The sequence below is a fragment of the Sminthopsis crassicaudata genome, chromosome 3 (genome assembly GCF_048593235.1).
Source record: "Sminthopsis crassicaudata isolate SCR6 chromosome 3, ASM4859323v1, whole genome shotgun sequence".
Lineage (NCBI taxonomy): Eukaryota > Metazoa > Chordata > Mammalia > Dasyuromorphia > Dasyuridae > Sminthopsis > Sminthopsis crassicaudata.
The window spans coordinates 401,757,638-401,775,368 of NC_133619.1; the positions used below are offsets into that span (position 1 = coordinate 401,757,638).

Consider the following 17,731-nt stretch of genomic DNA (forward strand, 5'->3'; position numbering starts at 1 on the left):
CATGGAAAAACACTTTTCTTGGAGGCCCAGGACTGGGGGCTGAGGTATGTGACTGCCCTTAATAAGTGACAGAAAAGAAAGAAAAAATAGAAATAAATTGATGACTTTGACCCTCTGGAAATTCCTGAAGTTGACCATTTCCCAGGGCAGCAGAACATTGCCTACAGATTTTGGTTTTGTAGAATGTGCTAGGAGGTCTTGATTGTAAAGACTGTTCCAATCCCTTCAGAAAACTCAAGATCAGAGGCTCTCAAGGTCAAACAGCTAGTTAATGGGAAAAGCCAGGGTAATGTGTTTTCCACTACACCACTGCTGGCTGGCACTTTTCACACTCCCAGTAACTCAGAGTTGTCAGTGACTAACCTTAAAAGTTGTCTGTTTAACCACAATCTCTTTTATGGAGCTCAGAAATTGTCATTGGTGGTGGGCCTGCCACTTTCAGGTGTAGACCATTCCACTTCCCTTGTGAGCTTTTCTTCTAGTCTTCCTTAAATATTCTGCTTCTCCTTGGGGAGTCAGTGTGGTGTGGTTGGGGGTCTGGGAGATCTGAGTTCAAATTGGAGTTCTGCCACTAAGTCACTGTGTAATCCTGGGCAAGACCATTTTTTAAGTAGAGACAATAGAATGATCATCCTACCTACTTCATAAGATTGTTGTGAGAAGAATACTTTGTCATTCTTAAAATGCTATATAAATATTATGAATTGTCTTAGTCCATTAGTTGAGGCTGGGAAACAATAGAAGATTATAGAGCTAGAAGGAATTTATTTAGCCCACTCCTTCATCCTTCAGATAAGGAAATTATATAACACGTGCAGATAGAGTATTATGTGGTCAAGAATAATGCATCCCCAAAGCAGTTGGGGCACATCCCAATACATGGGACAGAGGTTTCAGGAATTTCTGTCACGGCTGCTCATACATTTCTTCTTTGTTTCTCTAAAAAATCAGTAGAACACATTTTTCCCCATAGGTCAGTGGCAAATTGGGGAGAAGTTGGAAGGGCTCTTGATGAGTAATCTGTATAAAGCACTTTGTACACCTTTTAGTACCATATTCTTTCTGGCAGAGATTCAAGCTTGTCTTTCTCATGACCTCTTAGGATTGAATTATATCTTCAGAATCCTTCTCTTGTTTCCTTATAGGACCATATCTTTCTGACATGTTAATAAAAGCTCACATTGACACAGAATTTTATTTTTCACAAACTGCTTTCCTTATGGCAACCCCATGAGGTAGGTTATACAAATGAATATTACTATTCCTTATTTCACAGTTCATGAAAGGAGCTCACATAGGTTAACTCAGAGAGACTTGATCCCCTTGTACTTACCAAAAAGAGCTGGAACTAAAACTCAAGCTCTTAGGACTGACTGCATCAGTGCATCCAATTAACTCTTTCTTTTCTTTCTTTTGCACCTTATGGAGTGCTAGTCTGCCTCCTTTCCTAAATTCTTTTTTTCCTCTCAGTTCCTAAATGTAGGAGCTCCCTGAGTCTCTGGCCAACTCCTCCCCTTTGTTTTCTCTCCTTTAGCTTCTTCCTATATTTCTAAGGCTTCTCCTGTTACTAATATGGTCACAGCTATGAAATCTCTCACTCCTTCCTGATGCCTCAATCCCCCCCCCTTCCCAAGGACACACTTGTAGGCTGAGCATTTCTAATAGGCTGCTCAAATAGCATCTCATAGTTTAACATGTTGGAAGCTGAACTTTTAATGTCCTTCACCTCCCAATTACTTTATTTTTATTAAAACTTTCTCCCAGTTCTGTATCCCTCACTATCCACATCTTATTAGTGGGTAAGTCCTACTGAGAGGACCTTTAAAATATTTCCCTGTTCATCCCCTTTTTTCCATCCTCCAACCTCATTCTTAAATTAATGCCCTAGTCTTGGAACTGCCTCTTTTAGCCTCCAGTCTTTCCTTGATTCAATTCATCCTATATACTTCTGGTAGAGTAATCTTCCTGATTCATAGTTCATGTCATTCTATGGCTCAAAACTTTTCATAGTTTCCCACGCTTATTGAGCAAAATCCAACTTCTTAACTTGTCATTCAAGATCTTCCATTATATGGCTACCACCCACTAACTCTTTTTCAGCTTTATTCTCCCTACTTTTCCTTCAGATACTAGTCACCAGCTAAACTGGAGTACAATCATCCCTTCTACATTGCAACTTTCTTTATCTCGGTTTCGATATTGAATATTTTGAGAGTTTTGTAAAGGCTGGAGATGATACAGAAAAAGTTTAGAAACTCAGAAATGCATAAATATATGTATAGTATCATATAATAACAACATATTTTATCTTTTAATACTACAATAATTCAGACTTCTTCTCTGGAACTAAGAGAGGGCCAAAAGATTGGCTTTCAGAAAACAGAAAGCCCCATGATGTGAAAGGGATAACTGTATTAACCATATTTTTACAATAGCCATGTCTATTTCTGTTAACCTACATGTGTTTAGACCCCTGTGCTTAGAACTGAATCCTCCATCTGCCTGATTAATTTCTTTCTATTCTTCAAGGCTCAACTCAGGAGTGACTTTCTGCATGATTCCCCGGTTTTACTTCTTCCCCTTCCCTCTCTTCCCCAAACGGATATCTCCCTCCTTAAGTCTCCCATAGCACTTTGTACTTCTCCTATATGTGTATTTTCTGATTTATATTCAAGTAAAGCACTATTCATATTTCTCCAAATAGATTGTAAGCTCTTTGAGGACAGACACCCTCTTTTAGCATAGTATCTGGTAGTTGCAAGTGCCCGGTGACTTACTATGTGTGAACACTGGGGATTCTGGGTTTTACCAAAGAGACAAGAGCTCCTTCTCTAAAGGAGAATTTAAATGGATGAGACAGAATACAAATAACTATATACAAACAAGATCTATATAGGATACATCTTTATAACTCTTCCATCTTAACATAATATGCCATAGATATTTATAAAGTGCTTTTTAAAAGTCATGCTACTTGTCCAAGGCTGCTTCCTGGACCAGTGGCAAGGCAAAATGCCTTCTGATTCTTTAATTAGTGGCCTTGCCATGTGGATCATACATGCCTACCTCCCCCTTTTTACAGATAGGAAAACTGAAGCCCCAGATAACTCAGGCACTAAGTGGCAGAGCTGCTAATTGAGCCCTAGTTCTCTGGGCTTTATCTGTCCTAATAGCCAGTGTTCCCTCCTGACAATGATAAGGTCTTCAACCAACAGCTCCGGGAGAATATGAAGCCTTGTCTCTTTTACTTTTATTAGAAGGGAGAATGGTTTGGCTCTTTCTAGGTTAGGACTTTGATTTATTTTTCCTTATCTTTACTCCATTAGGAGAGATCACCTAAGAGGCAAAACATTTTTGAGCCTATTAAGTCTTCTGCTCCAGATGGACTAAAGAAAAGCCATGGTTTGTTAAATTAATCAATCAATCAATTAATCAAGTAACTAGAACTTATTAAGTGCTTATTATGTGCCTGACACTGGTTAAGTGCCTTAAATATTTGCATGCAATGTCTCTTCCTTCTGTGATAAGATACACACACACACACACACACACACACACACACACACACACACACACACATATAAACCCTGTATAAATCAAGGGATTTTTTTTTTTTTTTTAGTAATTGAATCATCTTTTAAATGCATTCTTTAAAAAAATCATCGTGAATTTTTTTGTAAAGTTCTTTTGAAAAGGGGAGTAATTGCTACCCAATCTTTTGTGTACTTCGGTGGTTTTTTCTGGGATGGATCTTTGATTTCATATCTTTCTCATTTAATGTAATTGTTGCAGATAACCCCTTAGAGAGGAATTACCCAATGTGCTAGAGATTTTTCCATCATTCTTTAAGGTTTCGAGGATATCTGTGAATCACTATTCCCATCCATCTCTCGTGTCTCATTCTTGTTTCATGACTGGCCAACCCCTTTTTGTAGTTGTATTTATCCTTGAAGCTGTCTTTTATACAACTTCCTTTGCACAAGGTCACAAAAACCTTTTTCTAATGCGCGCTTATGATAAAGACATAGTCCTGGGCTTTTGAAGGCTCTTTCAGTCTTTGGAATGATATCCCCTACCATGCTGGAAAAGATTCAAATACAGACTTAGTGACAGGCTCTCTGTCTGTCGTCCAAGATTCAGCCTTGTTAAATGAAGAGAGGCTTGTCAGTGTTATTTCTCAACTTTCCGGGCTATGTTAGGGAACAGTGAAGCAGTCTAGTTTGGCAGGAGCCTACGGTACATGGAGATGACTCCTAAGAGATAAGGCTTGAAAAAGATAGGCTGGGGTCATATGGTAGAGGACCTCAGATTCTAGCTAGCCTGAGGAATTTGGACTTTATTCAGGAGGCAGAAAAGACCAAATGACTTTTTGAATAGGGGAGGAACATGATTATGTTGTAGTAGAGAGAACATTTACTGAATTTGTAATGAGAGCACCTAGGCTCAAATCTTTTCTTAGCTTCTTCTGACATTAGATAAGTCACTTCATCTGTTTCCTTTCCTATAAAATGAAACAACTTGGCCAGATGATTTTTAAGGGGACCTCTAACTCCATTTCCTATTGTGAAAGTTATAATAATATTAATAACTGATTATTTGATTAATTTGTATCAGTAATAAATACAATAATACTAATTATAATATATTAATTGATGCTTTAAAATAAAATATTATTTAAATTTAAAGTAAAAATAAATAAAATACAATTTCATTATTTGAACTTTACAACAATCCTGTGTAAAAAGTCAGTATGGGAGCCTTTGATAGTCTCATTTTACAGATGTAAAAACTGAGGCTTAAAGAAGTTAAGTGACTCATTTATGATCAAAGAATTAGTAAGTGTTAGGGGCGAAATTTGAATCCAGGTCTTTCTGAGTTTAGGTCCAGTTCTCTAAATGAAACTTTTAGGCTCTTATCTTAAAGGAGGGAGAGGGAGAGGGACCCATATGTGAAAAAATGTTTGTGGCAGACCTTTTTGTAGTGGCAAGGAACTGGAAACTGAATGGATGCCCATCAGTTGGAGAATGGCTAAATAAGTTTGTGGTATACAACTGTTATGAATAATATTGTTCTATAAGAAACTATCAGCAGAATGATTTTAGAGAAGCCTGGAGAGAGTTACATGAATTGATGCTGAGTGAAATGAGCAGGACCAGGAGATCACTTAGGAGTTGGATAATGACCCATTCAGTTTTGGGAATACTGAGTTTGGGGCTTATCTCAATTTTTGGTCTTATGATAATTATTTTTCCATCAGGTCAGAGGTTCTTAACTTTTTTATGTAATGGTCTTCTTTATGGTGATGCCCACAAAGTCTGACCTCTTAGAATAAAAATGCTTTTAAATGCATTTTTATTATTTTTATGTATTATATAAATAATTATTTTATTAAATGCATAAAATACATAGAATTAGAAAACAAATCAGTTATATTTTTCCAAATATATAATATAGATTGTTTTTAACATCTACCTTTGCAAAGGCTTATGTTTAAAATTTTTCTCTCTTCTTCCCTTCCCTACCTCCCAAGACAGCAAACAATGTGATATTTGTCATCCTATGCAAAAAAATCAGATCAAAAGGGAAAATACCACAGGGAAGAAAAAAAAAAAACAAGCAAACAATAGATTTGAAAAATCTATGCTTTGATTCACATTCATGTTCTATAATTCTCTCTCTGTATGCAGATGGCACTTTACATCACCAGTTTATTAGAATTGCCTTGAACCACCTCATTTTTGATCACAGTTGATCATCAGATAATTTTGTAGTTACTGTGTACAATATTCTCCTGATTCTGCTCACTTCACTCAGCATTAATTAATGTAAATCTTTCCAAGCTTTTCTGAAATCATCCTGCTGATCATTTCTTATAGAACAATAATATTCCATTACATTAATATACTATAATGCCATTTTCCAACTGATGGGCATCCACTCAGTTTCCAGCGCCTTGCCACTACAAAAAGGGCTGCCACAAACATTTTTGCATACGTGGGTCCCTTTCCCTCCTTTAAGATCTCTTTGAGATATAGGCCCAATAGAAACACTACTGGATCAAAGAGGATGCACAGTTTGATAGCCCTTTGGGCATAATTCCAAATTGCTCTCCAAAATAGTTGGATTACTTTACAACTCCACCAATAATATATTAGTATCCCAGTTTTCCTACATCTCTTCCATCATTTACCATTATCTTTTCCAGTCATCTTAGCCAATCTGAAAGGAAAGAAACCAATTATATTGAAATATAGTTGTCAGAATATTTTTTAAAAATAGCACTGAGATGGTGAGCTTCAGGAGAGCAGAGACCGTGTCTTTTCCTTCTTTATTGTTGCCCCAAAGGGACTTAGACACAATGTATGAGGTGGATGCTTTTCATCTTTAAGCAGATCCCATCACAGTATAGTGATAGTGATGTGTGAACTGATGCTGGAGACACTCACCTCTTCCTGGAGGAAAAAAAGTCCCCAGAGTCTCTCCAATGACCACAACACTTGGGGAACTGAATTTGACTCTGAATTTGACTGTCCCAAGGTACTTAATACTCATGCCTTTTGTAAGTAGAAGTCATTCAGTTCTTTTTCTGTAGCAGATCAGGAAGGATTTTATTTTTGGAGCCAGGTTTGTTTTGGCAACATAATGCTTTATCTCCCCCCCATTCCCATCCCATCTTCCTAATACTGGTGCTTGGATCTCTTGACTCCCCTCATTGCTATTAACAAACCAAGAGAATCATGATAATGATAGAAAGGAGGAAGGTTTGAACTGACTGGAAACCTCCTGGGCCCATGGTCAAAGTCTCCTTGGTACTAGTTCCTCCTATAGTTCCTGGAACTTGATAAGATTTGCTATCTGTCCTCATTCTTCTTGGACCTTGGGGAAGATGGGGAGGGAATTTAGCAGAATTGGTCAGCTGTTCTTGTGGTTGCTGCAAAATTTTATATCCTAGTAAGTACAAAGGTTAGAGGCTGTCCCCCACTCCAAAATGGCTTTTGATTATTTAGAACAGTGATAAAGCAGGGAATTGGGTAGTCAGCACAATATGCTGAGCCCCACCTGGGTGAAGCTTGAGGGTAGATTCCTTGACCTTGATTTCTTTTGAAGGGGAACTTTTAACTAAAGGAGGAGATAAGACAGAGGTAAGGAATCATGCATATGTGAAATTTGTGTTGGAGATACAAAGAAGAAACAAAAATAAGTTGATGGAAAATAGCTAATCCTTTAAAATTGTGAAGAACTTGAAGCTTTTCACAATACTATAGAGTAATGTTCTCTAAAATTTAATGTTCTCTGGGAGCAGGTTGCTAGGGAGCTTCTGGAGGCAGCCTTAGTTTCAATTCAGTTCAATAATCACCCCAAATGCCAGGAGCTAAAAGTCCAGATCCTTTATTGTCTCCTTTAAAATAACCTGGTTAGCTTTCTTAGAGGCCTATCTCTCTCCTTGGTTCCCAGAGCTCTTGCCACTAGGCCTTTGTCTCTTCTTAGCTTCAGCCTTTCTTCCTCCCAGTGTCTCCAGCCAGCACAAAGGTGGAAAATGGAATGAATCTGACTCTGCCTCCGAGAGTGGACTTGTGGGCTTCTGTGTCTGGCCATGAGAACTTCTTGCTTATATGCTGTGCACTGATATACTCTAACCATTGTATAACTAAAAAACCATTATTTGTTGTAGGATTAAATCACTGTCTCCTCAATTCCATTTAGTACCTTGTCTCAAGTTCTGGCCCATAACATCTACTTGTAGGATCAGATCAATCATACTGAACCATGCTAAAGTAGATAATTATTGTCTCTATTCATTCCACTGACTTAGTACCTTGTAGGAATCAAAACACTGTAGGCCATTGACAAGTAGGAAAAAGAGGAAAAATACAGTTCTTATTTGGAAAAAAAAAATTAAAAAAAAGAACACTATGGGGTAGCTAGAATGTTGTCTGACAGATAAGGAAACAGAAAAGAGGCAGCCTAGTATAGTACGAAAAGACTGCTGAATTTAGAATTTGATTCTCTCTATGTGATTTTCAGGAAATTACTTAAGCTTTATAAGCCTCAGTTTCCTTATCTGTAAAGTAGATTGGATTCATTTGAAGGTTATTGTTATTTTATTTTTCCCAGTTCCATTATCCTATGATCCTAAGGCCAGAAAGATTAAGTAAGTTGACTGAAATTATATAACAACAGAACTTAATGACATGCCTGAGACTAAAATTAAATTCTCTTTACTCTCAAATTAGTTCTTTCCACTATCCTACCCTGTATCTTTCTCTCTCTTTCACAACCTATTTATCATGTAGCAATCTATCCGTTATCAATATAGCATGTATTATCTTTCTCTCTCCACACATATGTACATACACACATAATTATGCATCTATGAGCACACACACATATATAAATAATATCCTCAACTAGAACCTTGCACAGTTCCTTAAACATAATTTGGTACAGAAATCTCAACTAGAGAGATTAGAAGACTGCCTGAAAGGCTTAGTAATAGCAAATCAAAAGAGGCAAGATTTGAACCCAGGTGAATTAATAATCAATTTATGAAATTTTGAAATGAGATTAAGCATGTCTGGTCCTTTGGGTTCTTAACAGGAAAAACTCAATTGGTAATAAGAAATGGAGAGGCAATTACACTTTAATAATGTACAGAGGATGTGGGGGTCAACAGCACAGAAAATGCAGAGAAGTGGCAAAAGGGATTTAGGACACATGGTGGGAGGTTCAGGGGATGAAATGGTAAAGAAAGGCAGACAGTGGTAGGGAAGATGATGGCAAGAGTGAGAGGCAAAGTATCACTTCTGTAATCATGGAGCACTAGGGCTGGTGGGAGCATTAAGCAGCATGGAGTTAATGGAATTGGAAGAATATTGGGGAGTAGGGGACGAGTTTGAGGTTCTATTTTATAGAGTTTTGGGGAAAACATTGACTGTTAACTATGCCAACTTGGGTTAGTTTATTAACATATATAAATCATCTCAAAGTTGTTTGTAAAACTTTATAAACTTAATGTGTCTACATCATCTAAAAATTCTGGGGATATCTAGAACTTGTCTGAAATTGTCCTATTATAGAATCAAAAAACATTGATAGCAAAGTCTAGATAGTTTCCCCTGATTCTACCATATGATCAAGATGTGATTTTTAGTTAACGTATGATATGATTGGTAAATTTTTGTCCCATCAATCTCTGGAATAGTTTGTGTGTGACTTCTAGGTTCCCCATCACAATCTTACTTCCTGCTGTTGCCCCATTATACTGACTACTATAAATTTACTTACTATACTGAACAAGATATGATTTTAACACCCCAGGTTTTTGTGTTCATCTTTAAACATTATCATCTTTACCACATCTCCTCTCATTCTTACAAGTCATAGATGCTACATAAAAGTTTGTTGAATGGGATTAAAAGATATCTAGAATGAAGAAATTTAGAGTCTTAGTACCTTTTGCCGTATCTAGTGTGTTATTTATAATTCTATTTGTCACATTTTAGGAAGGCTGCTGATAGTTAGGGAAGTCAAAACTTTTATCGTACATGAATGAGTAGAAGAAATTGAGGATTTCTAGTCTTAGGAGGAGATGTATTTGCAGGACTGTTAAATAGAAGAGATATTTGACTTGTGATTATTGTTTTTAAGAGACAGAACTAGAAAAAGTGGGAAGTAATCACAGAATGGCAGATGTTGGCTTGACATAAAAAACCCCCAGTTAACTGTAAAATTAACTGTTGGAGATTTTCAAAAGAGGAATGGGCTACTTTGGGATTTTCTTTCCTTGAAGATGCAGAGGACCACTGGACCACTTATCAAGAATTATGTAGAAGAGATTTACACTGAAGTGTAAATTGGACCACAGTTTAGGTTAGTCCATCTAATCCAGGAGTTCTTATGTCATGGACCCCTTGGGCAATCTGATGAATAATGCTACAAATGTATAAAATTAATTACATAGGATCACAAAGAAAGCCAAAAGTTAGTTAAGACGAAGCTGTAACTTTTCCCCCACCTAGGTTCACAGATCCCCTGAAAACTATCCACAAATATCATGGGGATGCATGGTCCTTGGGTTCAGAATCCTGTTTAGATGAACTATGAGGTCCTTTCCAACTCTGAAGTCCCATGATTCATCTTCCCTTCTAATAGTTTACAATCTGTTAAGGAGATATACAAATAAGCACAATACAAGAAGGAAAGGGATTAAGTGCCAAGATAAGCATTAATAAAGTGATGTGGAAGTACAGAGATGAGCAAAAATCCTTCTAGCTGGCAGGATTGCAAAAGGTTCCATAGGGTCATTCAGTCAGCAATCATTTATTAAGTATTAACTATGTGTCAGGCACTAAGATACAAAGAAACACAAAAACATGGCCATGCCCTCAAGGAGCCTACAATCTAACAGAGGAAGGTAGTAATATACAAACAATACACACACACATATTTGCACACACACACACACACACACACACATATATACTTATACATATATATGAATATATACACTTACATATGTATACATACATAGAGAGAGAGCAGAGAGACAGAGAGAAAGAGAGAAAAAGAAGCAGAGAGAAAAGAGACAGATATACAGAGAGGAGAGAGACAGAGCTGGAGAGAAAGAGTAAAAGAAAGGAGAAAGAGAGACAGAGAGAGAAAAAGAGGCAGAGAGAAAGGAGACAGATACACAGAGAGGAGAGAGACAGAGCTGGAGAGAAAGAGTAAAAGAAAGGAGAAAGAGAGACAGAGAGAGAAAAAGAGGCAGAGAGAAAGGAGACAGATACACAGAGAGGAGAGAGACAGAGACAGAAAGAGAGAAAAAGAGACAGAGACAGAGATATGGAGAGATAGAAAGAAGAGAGACAGACAGAGACATAGAGAAATTGAAGATAATCTCAAGAGGGAAGGCACTGGGAGAAGGGAATAAGCATTTATATTGTAGCTACTGTATATCAAGTGCTTTTACAAATATGGTTTCTTTTGATCCTCACAATCTTTGAAGCAGGTGCTACTATTATCATCTCCATTTAATATTTGTAGAAACTGGAGCAAATAGAAGTTAAGTGATTAGCCCAGGGTTACATAGCGAATCAGTGTCCAAGGTTAGATTTTAACTCAGGATTTCAAGGAGCTGAACACTAGCCATTGCACAACCAGCTATCTGATGCAATAGCATGAAGGAGTACTTTATGCAGATAAGATTTTGGCTATGATTCAAAGGAAGTCTGGGAAGCCAGGTGGAATGAGGAGGCATTTGATGCCTTCAGCAAATGAAGATGCTTGGGCTTAGGAATGGAAATAGAAGCAATGTACAGAACAGCAAGGAAGACCTTCCATGTACCAGGCATTTTGCTAAGCACTATTTACAAATATTATCTCATTTTATCCTTAAGCAACAGCTCTGCAAAGTAGGTGCTATCATTATCTCCATTTTATACTTGAAGAAACTGAGGAAAACAGATTAAATGACTAGCCCTGAATTAATAAGTGTCTGAGCATGGTTTTGAACTGGGGTCTTCCAGATTTTATCCACTGTTTATCATGAAAGTAATAGGTAGCCATTGGGAGTAAAAAGATAGAAATTAGAAGGTAGGGAGACTAAATGGAAAGCTAACATGATAGAATGGGCAAAGAATTGGGCCTTGAGTCAGGAATTCCCTGAGTTCAAATCTAGACTCAAGTGATTTTACTAGCTGTATATTCTTGGGTAAGTCATTTGACTTCAGTTTCCTCAACTGATAAATGGGAATAATAGTAACACCTCTCTCCCTGATCTGTTGAGAGGACCAAAAGGACAATTATTTATAAAAATGCTTAATCCAATACTTGGCATATAGGAAGACATTTTCAAAGTGGAATTAATAAAACTTGCTGACTTATTAGAATGGCATTGTGTTGGTCATTGACAGTGATACAAGAGAAAATTATTGAATTATTATTAAATATTATTATTATTTGTTATTAAATTAAATTATTATTTCTTGACCTTTCACTTTATAATGCCCAACCAAAAACCAAACAATTCCTTCTCTTAGAATCTTAAAATAGGGAGGCAGTGTGGAGTGCTAGCAAAGACTAGGGGTCAGTCACATTGTTATAATTGGGAATGTGCCATAGAATGAGATTTCCAATTTATCTGATGCTAAGTTCCTTTGTCTTTAAAAAGGGAATAGGTGGTTGAACTAAGTTATCTATAGATTTTTTTTTCCATTTCTAATACTCAATATTAGTCTGTTTGGAGATTTCAAAGCTAATGCAGAGGGTAATACATATAGCTAAGACATGTTTAAGTCAATCAGATGGGACTTTACTCCTGCCTCTTGCCCTTCTGATTCATGGAACTAACAGATATCTGATGTCCTTAACTTCTTACTGACCATGTTCATTTAAAGTAGTTGTGGTGATGGCCTAAGAAGCATATCTTGTTGTCATAGATTTTTTTTTTTCATCTCCATGTCCATCTGTGGCTCTTCCCATCTTACTTCCAGTCATCTAAAAGCATTTTCAAGATCCCATCCCTAGTGAACCTGGATCATGCTCTGATTTTATCTTGATTTCATAGGTACATAGTACTGAGGCTCAGATTTTATTACATAATTTGCATTAATTTGTATGTTTCTCTGTATAGTGATGTGTTTGTGGGGGAGAGATAGGTATGTGTGCATGTTGGAGGTGGTGGTGAGAGGGGTGTATCTCCAGCTGGATAGCTGATTGCTAGAGAATAAAGAGACAAATTGTTTTCTTTTATAACCAAATTAATCTCATGATCTTTCAAATTCCAATCCCACAGAAAAGGGAGCTCAACATGGAATGAATAACTTACTTGCTATTAGTTCATATAAGTCAATATTAATCAGACAAGAAGCATTTACTCAATAGACAATATACTCCCATATCCAGTGACCACACACTAGTTCCAAGATTCCTGGCTACATAATTATCTGGTCTCTTCCTGAATACCTGTATTTATAGAGAACTCACTACCTTAGTCCTCATTTTTTATTCCCCACTAATTGACTTAGTAGCAGCTAGTTGGTTCAGGAAACAGAGCATCCCATCTGGAATCAGAAAGATTCATGTAATAATTCCGGATTGAGGTGATGAGATTATTCACAATCTTCAGTCACCAAGTCCTGATCTCTGTAACATCTCTTGTATCTGTAATTTCTCCTTTTCTCTCCATTCCCATAGCCACTGTACCTCAGTCAAATTAATGTAGAATGTAAATGTAGAAATATAACTTGGGTAATAGGATAAGACTAAAAGAGGTAGATTTGGGAATCATTAGAGTAGGGGCAATCTCTGAAGCCATGAGAATGTCTAGAGTTTATATAAGAAGAAAGTAAAGAAAAAGCAAAGGGCCAAGAAGTAAGCCGTGGTAAAGTTAGTCAACAGGAGGAAAGAAGCCAGGAATTCAATAAAAAGAGAGATTGAGTCAGATTCTGGAAAATGTAGTGCTTTAGAAGTGTGGAAATATTTTTTGAGGGATTCTAGATATGGCAGAAAGATTAAAGTTGATTGATGAGGATTGATTAGGATCAGTTGGGGTCTCATAAAAAGAATTTCAGGGAGCAAATCAGTTCTTAGGTAAGACAGATTTTATCACAAATAGTGAGCCAGGCTTATTTAAGGGTCTAACAGCAAGCTAGACAAAAGATTTCATATTTATACAGATTTTTGGGCCAGGTGTCACCGGCTGAATTAGTTCTTACTTGGGTAGTTAACTGTAAGGAATAAAAATACAGGATGAGGTGGCCCACCCAGCCAGGTGCAGGGGGTTTGAGTTGTACTAAATGTTTCAAAGATCTCAAGTTGTAAACAATGTTAATCACATATACTTCAGTCCCCCAAAATAGCTTTTGTTACTTTGCAGGTTGATGAAGACTGAGAAAAGGTTTTAAGAACAGGAAATTGGAGGTCATCAGTGGTCTCTAAGAAATAGTTTCAAATAATGGATGAGATAGAAAATAACAGTCATAAAGATTTATGTAGTACTTTAAGTTTTGCAAAGAACTTTGTATTTATTTCATTTGTATTTGTATTTCATTTAAGCCTCAATAGTCCTGGAAGGCCTCTCAATCACCTTCTGTTATCTCTATTTTACATGTGAGGAAATTGAGCCTCAGATCACACATCTAATAAATATTAGAGATGAGATTGAAATCTTATTTTTATTGACTTCATTTTCAATACTTTACCTATTATTATCATACAAAACTGATGGAAATAAGTGGAGAGAAAAAAAAATGAGGGCAGTGAGTATAAACTGCTTGTTCAATTTCAGTCAGGAAAAGGAGGAGAAATATTAGTATCTGTAGATTTAGAAGGAGCTGTGAACCAAGAGCAGTCTTTCACACTGTTCTTGGAAAACATGTAACCTCAGTCAAGTTAAGAGCATCTCCTTCTCCTGCGAGCTCATGGCGGGGCCTGCCTCCTTTTTCAGTCTCAACCACAGACTCCTTGATGACGAGGAAGTAGGTACCAAGTTTGAACGAAGTCGTCTTTTGACTTGAGTAGAAGGAGAGAGAGAAAGACCTAAGAGAAAGACCACATTATCTTGTTTTCTGTCACCCATCTGGGTAAGCGCTGAACTGTGACAGAAGATGGAGGGAGAATTCTGATTGGGAAATATGGGCAAGGCCTGAAGTTAAAGCTCCAGTAGAGAGAGGATTTTAGTTTAACATTAACTCCTGCGATATCACTCTGGTTTTGAGCCAGGAGGCTAGAAGGCAGAAGCAGTTCCCTGAATGCTGTCCGGCCAGCAGAGTCAGAACAGAGCTGGGGTTTCCTGAAGCCTGTGCAGGTTTGCTGGCTCAAGCTTTAAATCCTGAATATTGCATCAGGGGTGAAAGAGTGGGGCTGGTGAAGGTTGCTAGGGTAGGAAGAACACCCCACTTGGGATGTTTTTTAGTTTTTACAATTGACTCTCAGAATAAGGTGCTTACTTGGGCCTCTGAAGCAGGGCTAGAAATGGGGAGATGTGTAAATGGAAGAAGAAAGAGCATCCCTTTTTTATCGAGGCAGATGCTGTGGTTTTTTTAGTTCCTGATTTTGTGAGTGGATTATTTGCATTGTATAGGTTACTTCACAAGCCTCCTTCCTATAATTGCTTATCTGGAGAATAAGCTGCGAATACTGCTATTGATTGGATCACTGTGAATGTGTGAGTGCATCAGAGTACATTTTATGTGTGTGCTTCTGTGCATCTTCCATCTAACTGCCACTGGAATTACACAATTATAAAACTAAAAGGGATCATCATTTAGTTATAGGTTCATAGTATCAGAGCTGGAAAAGACCTTGGAGATTACTTCTACTTCTACAGAGACTCAGAGGGAAGGAGCCACACAGGTAGTAATAGCAGAGACAATATTTAAATGCAGGCTGTTGATTCCAAATCCAGTGCTCTTTTCTCTGTACACCCCTGGCATTATATCATATGTATATGTTGAGTCTGATTGAGGTCCCACTGTGATTGAAGAGTTTGTTGGCAAAAAACTGGTCTCCTGGAAAGGAGACCTGGGAGGGCTAAGGCAGGGCAGGCTACTTTCTGGGGATGCTTTTGGATTTGGGGGGAGAATAGAAGTAGATACTATATAATGACAGGAATGGGGCAATGTTAATCCTTTATATTATATGCCTTTGACCAGGGGAGAGGAGGCACCAGGGCTTCTTAAACTTTTTTCCATTAACAATCCCTTATCACTGGAGAAAATTTTACATGATACTGGGTATATAGATGTATAAAATAGGTTTATAAATCTAACATTTACTGATAATTTACAATTGCATGACCCTCCACGTTCAGTTATAAGAGCCCATTTGGGGGATCATGAACTACAGTTTAAGAAACTGGGGTGTATTGTATAGTTTAAAGTTGGACAGGTTTGGGAACTAAAATCAGGGACATGTTCAGAAAGGTAGCTGGAATGAATGGGGAAGTTTCTGGAGGAGGGAGAAGGTGAAAAAGTCCATTCTTATAAAAGGGACTATTAGAGGGAGTTGTTTAGGTCTGGGAAAGGGAAGAGGCATAAGGAAGAAGAAAAGCAAGAAGGAAAAAAAGAAAAAAAGGAGGTATTCAGAAGGAAAAGGTGTAAAGACAGAGAAATCAGAATGCTCAGCCAAAATCACTCAAAAATATTTTCTAAAATAAATAAAAAATAAAAATACAAACATTAAAATTAAAAATAAAATGTTGGGGGGACTTGTTTCAATTTTTCCTCAGTTCTGTCATTTGTAACTCCTGCCCTTCCCCTGATTCCAACGGACTTACATAATTCTTTTTCTGGAATAAAAACTTTGAAGGAAGCAAAGATTCATGGCCTAGAGGCCAATAGGGACTTCAAAGTTTAGTTTCTCTCTGGGGGTTGCTAAGCTTATTTTGGGAGAGCCTGGGTTTTAAAATCCCAAAATCAAGACTCCTTACTGGTCATGTGGACCAGTACTGTGACTTTATAATCATGTAGAGGGCCTAAGTGTTTAATCACAGGAAAAGTGAAACTAGTTGTAGAAAGGTTGAGTCTAGAAGCCTGGTCTTCTGGGTCCTGATTCACTCTTCCATGCTTAGGGTTATCCAAACATTGTCTTTTGTCTGCTCTTGAAGGATGACAGAAATCACCAGAAAGCTGCCAAAGAATAGTAGGAGATGGTCTGATGAGGATGCAACATACCGCCATAACTAAGAGACCCAAGGCTTACCCTCTGCTGCCAATCCTGCTCTCTCCAACAGTAATTTCCAGGAAAATTGACTAAGGGCCAGAAGTTTAATTTTTTTTTTTTTTTTTTATTATATATATATATATATATTTTATAATATTATCCCTTGTATTCATTTTTCCAATTTACCCCCCCTCCCTCTATTCCCTCCCCCCGACGACAGGCAATACCATACATTTTACATGTGTTACAATATAGTCTAGGTACAATACATGTGTGCGAATATCACTTTCTTGTTGCACAATAAACATTAGAATCCGAAGGTACATGCAACCTGGGCAGACAGATATTAGTGCTAACAATTTACATTCCCCTCCCAGTGTTTCTTCTCTGGGTGCAGCTACCTCTGTCCATCATTGATCAACTGGAAGTGAGTTGGATCTTCTTTATGTTGAAGATTTCCACTTCCATCAGAATACATCCTCATACAGCATTGTTGTTGAAGTGTACAGTGATCTTCTGGTTCTGCTCATTTCACTCAGCATCAGTTGATTTAAGTCTCTCCAGGCCTCTCTATATTCCTCCTGCTGGTCATTTCTTACCGAGCAATAATATTCCATAACCTTCATATACCACAATTTACCCAACCATTCTCCAACTGATGGACATCCATTCATCCTCCAGTCAGAAGTTTAATTTGAGGACTCTTCATTTTTTCTTCCTGGTTAAACAAAAGTTGTGTTCAACTATGAGTTTGTCACCTTTAGAACTAAAACTAAAAACAATGTTTGGGGGTGGAACTGGGGTTGCAAGCAACATTAGAAAATGTTTTTGAGTGAGTTTGGCTGCCAGGCTGGTTTGGGTGGTCCACATTCACCCTCTAAATATATCCTCTGTTCCTCCCCCCTATCCCTATCCCTTCCCACTTTTTGTTCTTCCTTAGGCTTCTCCCCTTTGAGAAATAACATGAGCAAGAAGTGGGGTTTCCCTTAGCCTCCCTGTCCTTTGAACAGTATTAGTGATCTATCTTGGTCTCCAGTTAAGTTCTGAGGGAAGGGCATCCTTTGCTTCA

At 37.6% G+C, this 17,731-nt stretch overlaps 1 protein-coding gene across 8 annotated transcripts in view; it reads left to right on the forward strand.

The window, feature by feature from the left end:
- The window catches only part of GRAMD1B (GRAM domain containing 1B), a 314,117-nt gene that overhangs the window by 110,291 nt on the left and 186,095 nt on the right, over nucleotides 1-17,731 (forward strand). Inside the window, exon 1 of one of the 8 annotated variants that reach the window (XM_074302723.1) lies at nucleotides 14,688-14,806. The exons of the other annotated variants lie outside the window; for them this stretch is intronic. The gene's annotated coding sequence lies outside the window, so the exon portion shown is untranslated. Of the gene's footprint in view, nucleotides 1-14,687; nucleotides 14,807-17,731 lie in introns of those variants that run through there. 8 annotated transcript variants of the gene reach the window in all.